The 15,234-nt window shown below is 36.1% G+C and overlaps 1 protein-coding gene and 1 non-coding gene across 3 annotated transcripts in view; both read right to left on the bottom strand.

Annotated features, from left to right (window-relative positions):
* Window positions 1-15,234, bottom strand: part of Ccser1 (coiled-coil serine rich protein 1) — a 1,127,242-nt gene that overhangs the window by 174,084 nt on the left and 937,924 nt on the right. The gene's annotated exons all lie outside the window — the stretch shown is intronic.
* Window positions 9,973-10,078, bottom strand: LOC115031467. Its single transcript, XR_003837087.1, has one exon. It is a non-coding gene; the product is annotated as a U6 spliceosomal RNA (small nuclear RNA).

Below are 15,234 nucleotides of genomic sequence, written 5' to 3'. Positions count from 1 at the left end.
CAGCCAGGGCTACACAGAGAAACCCTGTCTCGAAAAACCAAAAAAAAAACCAAAAAAAAAAAAAAAAAAAAAAAAAAAAAAAAAAAAAAAAAAAAGAAAATGCAAATGATAATATATGTACAAAGGATCTGTAACAAACAAAGTCAACCAACCAACCAACCAAACAAACAAACAAAAACCAACTAGCTACAAACCAGCCTCCAAAGAACCTCCAAAAATCACCATGGAGTTTGGTTTGTACTGCCCATCTTCTCCCGCACATGGAACATGGCCTTAACTTTGGTTTGTATACCCAGGGAATGTCCTTGGAGAAGCTTAGTTGTTTACTTTCTATTTCTCATGACTCAGGAAACCATGCTGAAGAAGAGATGGAAAGGTTCTAAAGGATGAAGAACACTAAGAAAACAAGGTCTACTAAATGCAGCACGAGCAATGTATGGTATATATGAACTCATAGAGACTGTGCCTGCATACACAGGGCCTGCACACATCTGGGCCAGATGAGGGCCCCAGTGCTGAAAGGAGAAATGCACACATGTCTGTACCCCTAACACAGTTAAATTTTAAACTGCAAAAGGGTTCAAACTACAGCATGCAATTCTTTCTGTAATGCAACTGAGTATGGACTCCAGTTGCATAGTGTTTTTTTTGATGCCAGTTGCTTCCTACTGATATTTGTAGCTATGATTTCTTCTCACTCACCTGAGCAAAAAAATAGCAAACTAAAGTGATACATAACCATCTTAAGTATCACTTTAAAATTTATAAAAAGGCAATAAAATAATTTAATTTAGTCCTTGCAAGAAAAGGCTTTCAGAATAATACAATCACCATCTAGGTATATGACATAATAGCCCTTACATTTGTAGTTCAGTGGAAAAGAGTATGAACATTTAAAACAAGTACAAACTTCATATATCCAAGATATATATATATATATATATATATATATATATATATATATATATATATCTTGGAAGTCATCACTCATATCATTTCAAGAGAACAAAATGAACTCAGGTCAGAGTCAGAGGGCTAAGGTTATATTACTCCATTTGCCATAAAAGACAGAGATAGAGAAGTCAGTGCAGAAAGTTCCATTTACCTACAGCAGAAACAGGGCTGAGATAGTAAGAACCCTTTGTAGAAACTGCAGGTGATGAACCATCACTAGAGATACTACATGTGAAAGCATGGGAGACCCAATCTAAAGAGTCTCCATGGCCGGGCGTGGTGGCGCACGCCTTTGATCCCAGCACTCGGGAGGCAGAGACAGGTGGATTTCTGAGTTCGAGGCCAGCCTGGTCTACAAAGTGAGTTCCAGTACAGCCAGGGCTACACAGAGAAACCCTGTCTCGAACCCCCCCCCCCAAAAAAAAGAGTCTCCATACTTCTGTGCTTCAAGCAAAGACTCCTAACAAGCTCTGAGTAAAGACAGGCCCCAGGAAGAAACAGAGAAAATCAACAAATTTAAGCAATTTAAATATAACACTTGAATTTAAATATAACACTTGAGTGTCCAGGGAAGAAAAGAATCAAGTGAATTCTCTGGAGTGAGCATGTTGTTCTAACCTGAGTATAAAAAGGCCACAGCTTCAGTTCCCTAAAAATCTGAACACAGGAAACCATGTCATTTCTTGTGTTCTTTTCTTCCTGTAACTTACTTTCATGGTCCATTGTTCCTCAGTATAAAGAACACAGCAGCAAGAATTACGTGCAGCAGACCTTAGTTGAGAATGAATTAGTGTCTTGAAAAACTGAATGAGAGTTAAGTAAATGAAAGCAAGGATATCAAAAAGAATTTTAGATTAAAATTCAGATTAATTTAATTTAGATTAAAATTTTAGATTAAAGTGCAACTAGAAGAAATGCTAATCTGAGACATGTACAGCTATGGCATACTGTAAATAATAATGTAACCTGCAAGTAATAAGCATAAAAACTCACAGCAAAGGCAAACTTATGATTAGTAGCACAGCATGCAGAGGCTTAAACAAAGAACTTAAAGAGTCTTGGGAGTTTTAGTGGCAGGTCTCTTCTCTAACAGGTGCAAAAACATGGCCTTAGGTTAGATTCCTAGCATCAAAAAAAGAATTTACAAGGAATGGTAAAAGACAAAGTGAGACAGAAAAGACAAGCTCGGAGCAAAGCAGGCTATAATGCAGTACTCACAGATGTTTTTCCTTTTGAAATCTTATCTAGGAAATTGAAATAACTATGCCGAGTCTTTACCAAAGCAACTGGACAAAATCTAAGGACACGTGGGCGAAATAATCAGATAGGAAACACTATGAAAAAAAAAGATAAGGATATAAGAATCTTAGATCCTATTCTCAGCAGCACAAACAGCAATGTGCTTGGAATACAAGACCCTGTAGAGAGATATGAAAAGTGTTTTGGATGGACCCATGATCTGAGTATAAAAAAAATAGAAATAAACCCTTAAAGTATAAAATAAAGTACTCAGTAATTGTAGGATGGTTACTACTAAAGGGGTCCCCCTCACTCACTGTGCATGAGTTTAAGGGAACAAAGAGATTACGAAGAGCAGCACAGAAGTATCTCAAAGCTTGAAAGTAGTAAAGTAATAACATGAATACATCATGAAGGTATTTCTGTTTCCTTGCTTACTACAGCAACACTCACTCTGGCCAAGGCAGGAAAGAAAGAAACAAACAACACAAACCAAATTGACCACCAGTGTACAAATAAATATGTACATGTAATATGCACAAGAAATTATTAATCACCCATCAAAAAAGCAAAATCATGTCATCACTGACAATATAGATCAACTTGGAATCCACTATGTTAAGTAAAATAAGCCAGTATCTTACTTCACTTTTTATGTCATAGTTTCATTTATATGTCAACTCTAAAACATTTATGTCATAGAAGTAGAAAGTGGAGTGAATATTAACTGAATGTTGAAGGTGAAGTGATAGAGAGAGATAAAGGTTTGGGCAAGACATATGTATACAGTTACCATGAGAGATTTTTAAAAATATACCCAGAATAAGAAAGCATGTAAAAACAATTGAGAGAAAATGAATATTGATTATATTGTTTATAAACTAAAAACTATAAATAGGCATAAGGTGTTATGATGGCTATTGTTGGTGGTCAACTTAACTATATCTGTAAGGAAATAAACTCCAGCAATAAGGGGTACCCTTGTGAGACCTTGAGACAGAAGACACATTGTTAATCTGGGCCACTGCTACAAGGCTTATAAGGACACAGAAGAAGGAAGCTTTTGCTCTTTGTCTACTTGCTCTCATCTTGTTAGCACATACCTTCCTTTCCTGGCACTGGGTCCAGGATCTTTTGAGATTCTAGCATCTACTGAAAAACAGCTGAGACACACAACCTGGAATGAACAACTACAAGATTCCTGAATTTTCTGTTCACAGCCAGCCATTGTTGCATATCTTGACTGCAACCTGTAAGTCATTCCAAAAAATAATTCACATACCACTCTCTCCTCAAATAACTCCCTTTCCTATTGCTTCTTTTTGTTTGTTTGGTTTTTGGTTTTGTTTTTTGCATTTTCAGCTTCTGTGATCTCTTATCTTTGACATTAAAAAACAGTCAAAATAATTAATGAACTCAAGAATAAATAACTACAAGCAGCCAACTTAATTCTTCACTATTTTCCTAAACTATCTTACTTTAGATGCTAGAGCATAGTGAAAATTTTATATTCTACACAGTTTAGAACACACCCCCCCCTACATTTATGCTATTACATATTTTTCTTTTCATATCATTAGTGAGAGGATATCATGGTTAGAGCTTCTCAGATATGAAACATAGGTCTGTGTAGGATTTTTATGCTGTAATGAAGTTCTTTAGACTAGAATGTGCATACACTATAATTTGTTTACCACAGTGCTGAATCTAGTGCAAGTCTAGGACCAAGGTATCATCAGATGTAGTATGTGTTGATGGCCCAATACTAGAAAATGTTCTTTCTGCTTGTCCTTCTGTGGACAAGACATACCAATCCCTTGAGGTTCTTTGTGTTTTATTTTGTTTTGGATGGTTTGGTTTGGTTTGGTTTGGTTTGGTTTGGTTTGGTTTGGTTTTTCTCTGTGTAGTCCTGACTGTCCTGGAACTCACTTTACAGACCAGGCTGGCCTCAAACTCACAGAGATCTGCCTGCCTCTGCCTCCCAAGTGCTGGGATTAAAGGAGTGTGCCACCACTGCCCAGCCCCTTGAGGTTCTTTTATTCTACAAGTGTAGTTAAGGTTAAGAATCATTGTCTACTTTTTTTAAAATTTATTTATGTCTTAAGGCTATTTTGGTATTAAATAATTTTAGTGGTTCTTAAATGATAGTTATACATTGTTCATTGTGAGGATTTCATAAACAAGTAGGGCATCTCATCTCCATCAACCCTAACTCTTCACCATTCAATTCCTCCCTTCTACTTGCAAATTAATAATCATTTATTTAGTTAATTACTAGTGTCACATGTATACATTAAATATATATGTATATACCAATACACACATATAGCTACATATTGATATATATACATATCTTCAGCCTATGGAATCCATTTAGCCTTGGTTTTATGAGCATGAGGCCAGAGACTATCATTTCCCAAATAACTATGCAGGAGTTCATTTGTCCCGAGAGGGAAATGAGTCTCCGTTTCTCAGCAGCTATTGACCTCTTCTACATTTTCATATAGAGGTGGATCCATGTGGAATTTCTACTGTCTACATTGGCATAGTAACTAGTGCTTTTCTTATGCTAGTTTAATTTTCAGAATTGGATTGCAAGGCCTTATCAAAGAAGAAACCAAATATTTTAAACATCATGCTTTTAGGAGATCAGTTGGAACATACCTTGAAGCCTTGTCCCTAAGGACTAGTTCTCATGGTAAGAGAAGGAGCAAGCTGCAAGAGCAGACTAGCTACCAGCAGTCTTATCCAGCTGCAAAGCCAATGAAGTACAATACTGGCTGGACAAGAATAATAAACCTACTACTGCCAGATTCCTAAATCAATATAATTTATAACTGTTTTCCAAATACCTATCTTCATACACACAGATAAGTGTATCTCTCCTCCCTCATTAGATGGATGGAGGCTATAACAGAGACTAACACCTGAGTGAACAATTGGAAACTAGAATAGTGAATTTCAACTGATACATCTACAATGTAACTCCTAAGCCTAGAGATCAATGAAATTTGTGGAAAATGTGTCAAAAATTATAAAAGCCCCAGAATACCTGCTGGGTATGCCCTCTTGACAGGAAAATGCACTACCCCTAGCGATCAATTCACATTAATATTTTAATAAAATTTAAGAAATAAGATAATCAAAGAGCAAATGTCAAGGAAACAATAAAAAATTTAGTGCAGATTATCCTAGGAAATTTATTAAGCAATAGTATTTTACTAATCATGCTTTTTGTTTCTTGTTTTCTTTTCTTGATGTTACTTGAGCATATATTACATTTCAGCCATTCTTATAGTTAATAAAATGAGAAGGCAAAAGGTTTTCATCAAAAATTTAACATGTGTATTGGCTGCTTTTGTGTCAACTTGACACAAGCTGGGGTTATCACAGAGAAAGAAGCCTCCCTTGAGGAAATGCCTCCATGAGAATCAGCTGTAAGGCATTTTCTCAATTAGTGATCAAGCAGGGAGGGACCCTTGTGGGTGGTGCCATCTCTGGGCTGGTAGTCTTGGGTTCTACAAGAAAGCAAGCTGAGCAAGCCAGAGGAAGCAAGCCAGTAAGAAACATCCCTCCATGGCCTCTGCATCAGCTCCTGCTTCCTGACCTGCTTGAATTCCAGTCCTGACTTTCTTTGGTGATGAACAGCAGTGTGAAAATGTAAGCTGAATAAAATCTTTCCTCCCCAACTTGCTTCTCTGTCATGATGTTTTGTCCAGGAATAGAAACCCTGACTAAGACAACAAGAGACAAGAAAAGGAGATTAATCTTTATCAGTTGACTTCTTGATTGCTATCGGGTAGGTATTAATATTTCATTATTAGGTTTGTGAAAATATTTTAATGTATTATTACATAAAAATTAAAAGAGCACTCCCATTGATTTTTGAGAATACCCAAACACTGGAATTTAATTTACTTCCTTGCATATAAAAGTCCATCCCCAACACACAATGTAGATGTAGTGAATTAACCAAGCATGCCAAATGATTCATTCTAAGGAGTTAATTTCAGGGTAATTTCTTCTCAAGTCAAAATAAAGTTGCATCTATTGTTTATATTCTGAAGAAATTTGCAGATATAGAGCCTATAAAATACAAAATCAAATTCAGACTCAAAATTCTCATGTGACCCTTGGCAAACTAATTAATCTACATTTGTTCTTCCTTTGTGAAAAGACGGCACTGATGCAGGTATTGACCCAAAAAAGACATTGTGTATACTAGCCATACCCCTGTAGCAGCATGGGCTGCCACCTACTAGGTCTTACAGGTTAAAGAAAGACAGCATGTGAATAATTATATTAATGAAAGATACAAAAATGAATATGCTCGTAGTAACAGGGTTTATAATATTTTTATTCCTCCAGAACTGCATCCTGTGTTTCCTTAGATACCTTGAATAGTTACATCTTCTTAGATTCTTCATTCTATTAATTTTCATGTTATGAAACAGACACATGAAGACTAAAAAACATAAGTAAATTCTTTCTCCAAAGATTCAGTAGTATTTTTCCCTTTTATTGTGCAATCTTATCTATTTCATGTATGATACTGATTAACATATAGGCACAAACCTGTTAAAATAACTTGACAAAAGCCAAATGTCAAAAGCCTTAGGAAAAGACTTTAAAATTTATAAGTGAAAAAAATGTTCTCCGTGACATAAATTTTGTGTTATAAGCACATGTACTTAATAGTAAGTACTATTTTCTTTTCTAGTCATTTTTTTTCCTCCACAAAATCCTCTAAAACTACTTTCAGATTTAATTGCAGTTACTTATAGTCTCAAACTAATAAGTAGAATTTAAAAACAAAAACCAAAAGTCTTTGAGGAACCATGCGTATCATCCTATATTGCTCTATTCAATCTATAGTTCAGAGAACCAAAACCACAGAATTAATCAGGTCACTTTTGTTTTCTGTTCTCTATCGTGCCCTTTTACTTTTAATTATAAAGAGAAAACTATGAAAATAAAATAAAAGCCCACTTTGTCCTACAAGTCAATGATCTGAGAACAGAGTCAAGTCATTGAAACCATTTTCATAAACTATATAAATGCGGAGAAGAAAAGAATCGACAGCAGAATGAAAAGCAGCCAGCCCTCTGAGACCAGGGCAGCAAATTTATTGTGCAGCTCCACAAGCCACTTAATACTTTCATTAAAATGGAAAAACTTAACAGGAGTTTCAATTATGTCCGTTATCTCAAGAGACCAACTTCAAAACTAGGGCAACAGATCCTGACTAATGATAAAGGAAGGATGATTTTTTTTATATTAATTGTACAATGTTAAAACCAGGCAGAAATACATAAGGAGATTTAAAATGATGAGGGTCTGCTCCTCAAGTCCTTAGATTCCAGTTTGGTAACTTCCTGTGTAGAAAAAAATGAGGTAATAATCACAGAAGTGACACAAATTAACAATGAGAAGCAGCTGTCTTAATAGTAAGTCCGGAATAGTCATAGATGTTGACAGTTTGCCAAATGAATGACATACTTTTATGTTAACACACAACTCTCTGACCCCAGTGAAAGTCACTTATTTATAAAATAAAATTCACCTGCAAAAATTACTATATTACATAATCATATAAACTCTTCTTTGAGGCTATAAAAAAAACCCAACCCATCCTTGTGTGTTCTAATGAAACTGTCCTCTGAGGAAAAGACCCTCTCACTCAGTTGGATGAATTTATATGAAGTGACTTTCACTTACTTCAGAAGTATATACTTTGACAAATGATTGGCTCATTGCTCTATTTACTAGAGCAAACAGTATATCTGCCATGACTGTAGCAAGGGGGAAAATGTGGAATTCACAAGTGCATTGAAATCTGAAAGTGCTGAAAACATTGACTACTCTGATACAGTCTTATTACACCATAGCCAGGGACTGGAAACAAACCTTGAATGCCAGACATGCTTACTTCCAAACAGCTGCTTGCAGCTGATCCAGTTCTCTCAACTGATTCTCAATTCTCAATTATGGGTTTGATTTTTCTTTGACTTGTGATTATATACATATATGTCATATACATGTACAATTTATAATATGAGGAAGTTCTAGAAAGGTTTACTTTAAATCACTATCTTCACTTATCTTGATAATATAGAGTATCTTAAACTCTAATTTAGAATCCACTATAATTTTTGATCTTTAGTTTAGTTTTCTTTGCCTGTCTCTGATCACTAAAGCTTCTTAAAGCAAAGTTGTACTCATTTGATACAATGAAGTCTCCTGTACTAGAGTACAGCAATGTGACAAAAGTACACATGCTAGACTATTTATAGGAATCAAATAGATGAATACCATTGCAAACATACTCAATTGCCATGTTTCATAAACTGACATCACAGGAAAAGTCACCGATCTAAAATGTCTATGACTGGAATTTTATTTTTAACACTTACATCATAATCTTAACCCTCCATTAAACCATCTCAGACATAGCTGATTACATGGATGAATTCCTTTTAATATGAAAAATAAAAGTATATTGTAATAAAGAAACAAAAGATTTTGCATAAAACACACGAGTTTCATTATATTTCTAAAAGTAAGGAACTCTGGACCTCTTCAAATGTTCATCCATTACACATCCTTGACCCTCATTACAAAGTTAAAGAAGGAAAGGGAACCTTGCCTGTGAGCATTCTGGAAGGGAGAAAGCTGTCTGGAATATGAAGCATGTAGTATCTTGCCTAGCATGCAATATTCAACAGGTATTTGTCTTAAAATGACTCTCTAACTGAGACACCAGAAGGAAAATAATTATATAAAAATAGATCTGTAGAAATTTGACAACACAAATGTTTTAAATAAAAATAGCACATTGAAAGAGGACTTGGATCTAAGTAGATTGGGAGGAAAAGAGGATGTGGGAAGAGCTGGAGAAGAAGTAATCACGATTAGAATATACTATATAAAAGTTGTTCTCAATAAAAATAATAAATTTATTTTTCATGAATACAATGATGTTTTAATGTTTTTGTAATTGATATATTTTGTAGATTTAAACTGATAAATTTTAACACTAACCTTAAAAAGAATTATTTTGAATTATACATAACAATGAGAAAATAAAATTATACAAAAGAGAAATGAACCCTTATCAGGTTCCACACATGAAATTCATGGCTGCCCGACTGTGAACACTGATAAAAAGGCAGATGCTCAAGATGAGTCTTCCTGAATCCATTGCATAATATGCCGGAAGAGACCAAGGACAAGGCAAAGAACAGCAGTCTTCAAATAAATTCATTATTTTTGCTTCGCCTAGTTTATATTTTACAAAGATTGTTGTGCTAGACAGCTAACTTTGCATCTAAGAGAGCTTGATACTACTCTCCCAGAAGACCTAGATTTAATCTCAGCAACCCCATGGTGGGTCACAACCATCTGTTAAATCTGGTACCAACGGATCTGTTGACTTCTGACCTTCAAAGGCACTGTGAGAACATGGTATACACACATACATTCAGACAACCTCTCGTGTACATGAAGTAAAATTTAATAAAAGCTCAAAAGTGCATATGCATTTATATATACACATGCACACACACAGAAATACTCATTAGTGTGTATGTGTGTGTGTGATGATTTATAATGTTGTAGGTGGACATTTTGACAAACAAAAATATGTATTTAAGGGGAAAAACCAGTAGTATGTAAGTCCCAGAAGCTGTCATGGGTTTCATTATTTTAGCCTTTGCTTTTCAGAACATGTTATACACTTTTTAGGATGGAGATGTGAAGTTAAAATGATATGTGTGGGCCATGAAGAGGTTTCATTTTATTTTTTGCGTGTCATCCTTGCGCAGGGGCCATGCTAATCTTCTCTGTATCGTTCCAATTTTAGTATATGTGCTGCCGAAGCGAGCACTCATTTTATTTTTTATTAATCCTTTTATTTGTTTACATTTCAAATGATATTCCACTTCCTGATTTTCCTTTCACCAACCACACATCTCATCCCCCCTCTCCTCCCTCCCCTTTTCCTGTATAAGGGTGCTCCTCCACCCACTCACTCCTGCCTCATCCCTCTAGCATCCCCCTATGCTGGAGCATCAATGTCCACAGGACCAAGGTTCTCCCCTCCCATTGATGCCAGGTAAGGCCATCCTCTGCTACAAATGTAGTTGGAATCACCAACTCTTTAGTTGGTGGTTTAGTCACTGGAAGCTCTGGGTGGCAAGATTAGTTAAATGCTGTTCTTCCTATGGGGTTGCAGTCTCCTTCAACTCCTTCAGTCCTTCTCCCAGCTCTTCCATTGGGGTCCCCAGGCTCAGTCGGATGGTTGGCTATGAGTATCTGCATCTTTTTTAGTTAGGTGCTGGTAGAACCTCTCCAGGGACAGCCATACCAGGCTCCTGTCAGCAAGCCCTTATGAAATAGCTGTCTTTTGTGAAACTAGGCCGGGGCCTAGCAAACACAGAAGTGGATGCTCACAGTCAGCTATTGGATGGATCACAGGGCCCCCAATGGAGGAGCTAGAGAAAGTATCCAAGGAGCTAAAGAGATCTGCAACCCTGTAGGTGCAACCATATTATGAACTAACCAGTACCTCAGAGCTCTTGACTCTAGCTGCATATGTATCAAAAGATGGCCTAGTCGGCCATCACTGGAAAGAGAGGCCCATTGGACATGCAAACTTTATATGCCCCAGTACAGGGGAACGCCAGGGCCAAAAAAATGGGAATGGGTGGGTAGGGACGTCGGGGGGAGGGTATGGGGGACTTTTGGGATAGCATTGGAAATGTAATTTAGGAAAATACGTAATAAAAAATAAATAAAAAAAAAGAAAGAAAAGGTTTTAAATCCGTCAACCTGGACATTATTGATGAAATTTTTATTTGTAAGAAGTAATGTGGAATTTCACAGTATAATTGAATTTGGTTTGCTCTCTGGATAATTGCCTTCCCTATCTAAGGAAGAATACTGATTTCTTCTTTGCTGTGGATGCATTCATAGGCCAACTTCATTAATTCATTTATCATGATATTTTCAATATCATCAATTCATTTATATATAAAAACATACTTCAAATAGCACTTGAACTTTGTCTCTTTAAGAATTATAGAGGTGCTAAGACAGCTCAGTTGGGAGTGCTTTAGAAGAGTTATGAAGTTATTTCCTTAATTTGTGGGATGATACCCTAAGGGATAATATTTTGAAATGTATAATATTCCTCACAACTTAAACTGAATACTTTCCATTATAAAACTATTATTACCTTCTTATGCTGCCCACTAACTCACTTTATGTTTCAAAGTCACTCTATATTTTTGCTGTTATCAGTAATTAATTCATATATTTTCAATTTAGTTTTTTCATAAGGGTTAAATAATATCATGATACATGTAGACACCGCCACCATAGGCAGTTCCAGATGCTATTGCTAGAAAAAAAAAAAAAAAACAATGTGAAGATACAATCTAGAAATATCACATCCATAGTAAGGTTACTCAGTGGCTTGAAGAAGCTGGCATTGAAAGCCAGGACAGTTATCTTCAAACTGCTAGAGTTATTCTCAAGGATATGCACAGAAATAGAACAGGGTATGGATTCAGGATACTGCCAATAATGTCTCTAGTATAGAATAGCTAATGTCCCATGAATAGCAATCTCATATAATTTAAATTTTTAAACAATGACAATTATTCAACACAAAACAGTAAATACATCTACATAAAAGTCTTTTACTTCATAACCCAACTTAAAAAAAAACAACTATGTGGATGGATTGTAGAACATTTGTATTGTGAAAGAAGGTGTAGAATTCTAAGGGCAAAGAGGCTAGATGAAGATGAAGAAGAGAGATAGAGAAGTTGGAGTACTGTGGATTCACACAAATTAAAGGTCTATGAAAAGCTAGATTTAATTGCCCTAGAAGGTGTTATGCATGCTACAGGAGAAATGTACCCATCAATTTTATCCAGCTGTGAACACTGCAGGCTACAATAACAACCATCCTAGCAGAATACACCCACTTATACAATAGTGGCATAAAAATTATAAGAAGTATTAAATGCTTTCTGATTGGATTTAAAGCCACCTCTGTAATATGATTCCTATTCCTGGAACTGGTGTCAGGGCAAAAACTTGTGCCCAGGCAGTCACAGGCTCCAGGGGAGAACTTATTGTTATCACTCTCCTAAATGGGCATAGTATTAAACTGATACCTAATGATTTGTTGTTATTATAATCATGCATCAGTGCATATCTTAACCTTCCACAGGGAAATTATGCATGCTGCCACCACCAATATAGGTTGAAATGCCATATTGCCCTGCAGCATCTATAAAATACTGTTTCCTTTTAGTCATCCATATTCTCTGGCTCATCCATTATTTCTGCTCTCTTTATCTCTGAGGCTTGGGAGGAAAGGTTGTGACATCATTGTCTGATTTTGGGCTAAGCTGTGCACAATGTCTTATTTTGTACACCTTGACCCCAATCCTACTCAGACAGTTATGACTGGGGAAATTCTATGCCCTGGGGTAGGATGTATTGCTATTTTGGAGAATAATCAAGCTGTTAAATTTATATTTAAATATTTATGATTATACCTATAGATATGGACTGTTCTCAAAATTGATGAAATTAGAAACTTTGAAGTGGAAAACAGTCAAATGGAGAGAGAGAGAGACATGCATATTCAAAATACTCAATGCTTAGCCTTAAATAAGGCATCTATATGAATACCCTTACCATCAAGACTCAGGAAATATCATGAAAGAGAGGCTGGGAAACATGTAAAAGCTGGAAGATAAGGAGGAGTTACATGAAATACTGTCATTTTTATACAATAAGACTATTATAATAATGAATTCACAGAACCTATGGTTACTTAAATGAGAACTGCTTATTTATTATTTATTATTATAAGATGGATGACTATAAGGAAACAATATTTTCTAGTTCTAAATAAAACTAGTCAAAATTCGTGCATGGTTGGCAGATTATGTCCAGGACTCACCCCTTACGTATTATTGGCAATAGATGTCTTCTAAAGGAGAATGAATAATTCTTTTTTATTGGTTATTTTATTTATATACACTTCAAATGTTATCCCCCTTCCCAGTTTCCCCTCTACAAGCTCCCCATGCCCCCCTTCCTCCGCCTGCATCTATGAGGGTGCTCTCCCTCCCACTCCTGTCTCAGCAGCCTAGTATTCCCCTATCCTGGGTTATCAAGCCTCCATAGGGCCAAGAGGCTAGGCTTTCCATCCTAAACACATGTACATTGTAGCATCCCTAACTGGACTTAGTAAGCTATCCAAAATATCACCAAAAGAGACATCAAATAGGTAGGAGACATGTTGTAGGAGGGATCAAAGAGGAGTTGGAGGGAGGAATTGGGAAGTTGGTAAGCTCATGTTTTATTGTATTCATCCATGAATTTCTTAATATTAAAGAAAATTTTTATTAAAGAATGTAAAGCCCAAAATCTTTTGCTATGGGTAATGCCCACTTGGTAATTTTGGTAGCTGACCATTTTCCACACTGACTTAGTTTTTTTCCCAGAATGTATTTTCTAACATCTATAGTTCCCAACAATATATTGAAGACAGATGATAGAGAGTTCTACCCAAGTTTCAATGTTGGAATTCTGAGCTCAGCTCCAGAAACAGAAATGACACTGAAAAAAAAAAATCTACAAAAGGTCTAGTTTTCAAGCTAGTCACAAGTTTTAGACGTCCAGTGAACAAGCTATAGGTCAACCTCATAAGCCACCAACATGCATCCTTATTATTTTTCTCATGCCAGGTTTCCAATATGTGTCTTGCTAGATTGTGGCACTGGGCAGGGTTCAGTCAAGCAGTTGTTCCTATAAGATGCTAAGGCAAAACTGGGCCACAGTGAATAACAAGTGGGTAGGGTTTTTCTTTATGTTTTTCTCAACTGTGCTTTGGTATTGGGTTAGAAAACACTGTAGTAAATATTTTTGCTCTGAAAATAAACATTACCAGCTAAGCTCCTGTTCAACTTCAGACAACGTATTAAAAGTTCTTGCCTAAGTTTTTTCAAGAAAGCTACACTCTTTTCCTCTACATTAGCACTAATGGTCACTTGACTTTCCTGAGAATGAATACTTCAGTTTAAGTTTCAACTATTTCTATGACAATGTTCTAAAACTGATGCTAAAATGTGTGGGTTTATTTTTTAAGATTTATTATGTATACAACTTTCTGCCTGCATGTATGCCTGTAGGCCAGAAGAGGGCACTAGATCTTATTATAGATACTTAAAAAGCCACCTTGTGCTTGCTGGGTATTAAACTCAAGACCTTTCAAAGAGCAGCCAGTGCTCTTAACCTCTGAGCCATCTCTCCAACCCTACAATGTGTTTTATATACATTTTTATTTACATCTCAAATAAGGATGTGCACTTATGTCACTGATGGAGAATCTAATATAGACTATAATCTAATACATACTATATTAAATCAATGTAAAAGTACAAAATTAGTTAACCATTTTACTGACATTTTCTTAGGGTTCAAATGCGGGTACCTGTTGCGGGAAATATTAAAAAGGAACTGCAAGTTCCCGAGCTACGCTGGGCACCGGCAGAGCATATCTTAGCAGACTCTCTGTTCTGGAGGTCTTGAAACATCTCCATTGGACTTGCCAATTTCCCTTGGTGGGCCTCTGACACACCAGTCCCATACAATGACCACCCACCTTGCGGTTAGCTGTCACAATTTCCAGTAACCCAGTCAAATCAAAACTCTTGATGCTTATAATTAATCAGATTTATATATCAATAAATTCTCAATTCACAAGATGCCCACACAGTAATTTCAGGGCCAATTGGTAATGATACAAGCTGCCCACCTAGATTAGACACTTTAACCCAATTATTAGATCCTTTATGATATTTATAGGTACCTGTGGCTATTTAAAGCCATGCAGAATCTGGATCACCTTCCTCTTGGTCCATCTTTCTTCCTCCTCCTTACCTGTCTCATCCTTCTCAGTCTCTGCAACTCTTCCCTCCACCTCCCTTCTCCCTCTCCAATCACAGGTTTCTTATA

This window comes from Mus caroli, chromosome 6 (assembly GCF_900094665.2).
Source record: "Mus caroli chromosome 6, CAROLI_EIJ_v1.1, whole genome shotgun sequence".
NCBI lineage: Eukaryota > Metazoa > Chordata > Mammalia > Rodentia > Muridae > Mus > Mus caroli.
Note: the sequence above shows the minus strand (reverse complement) of the source record. Positions and strands in the feature narration are given on the sequence as shown.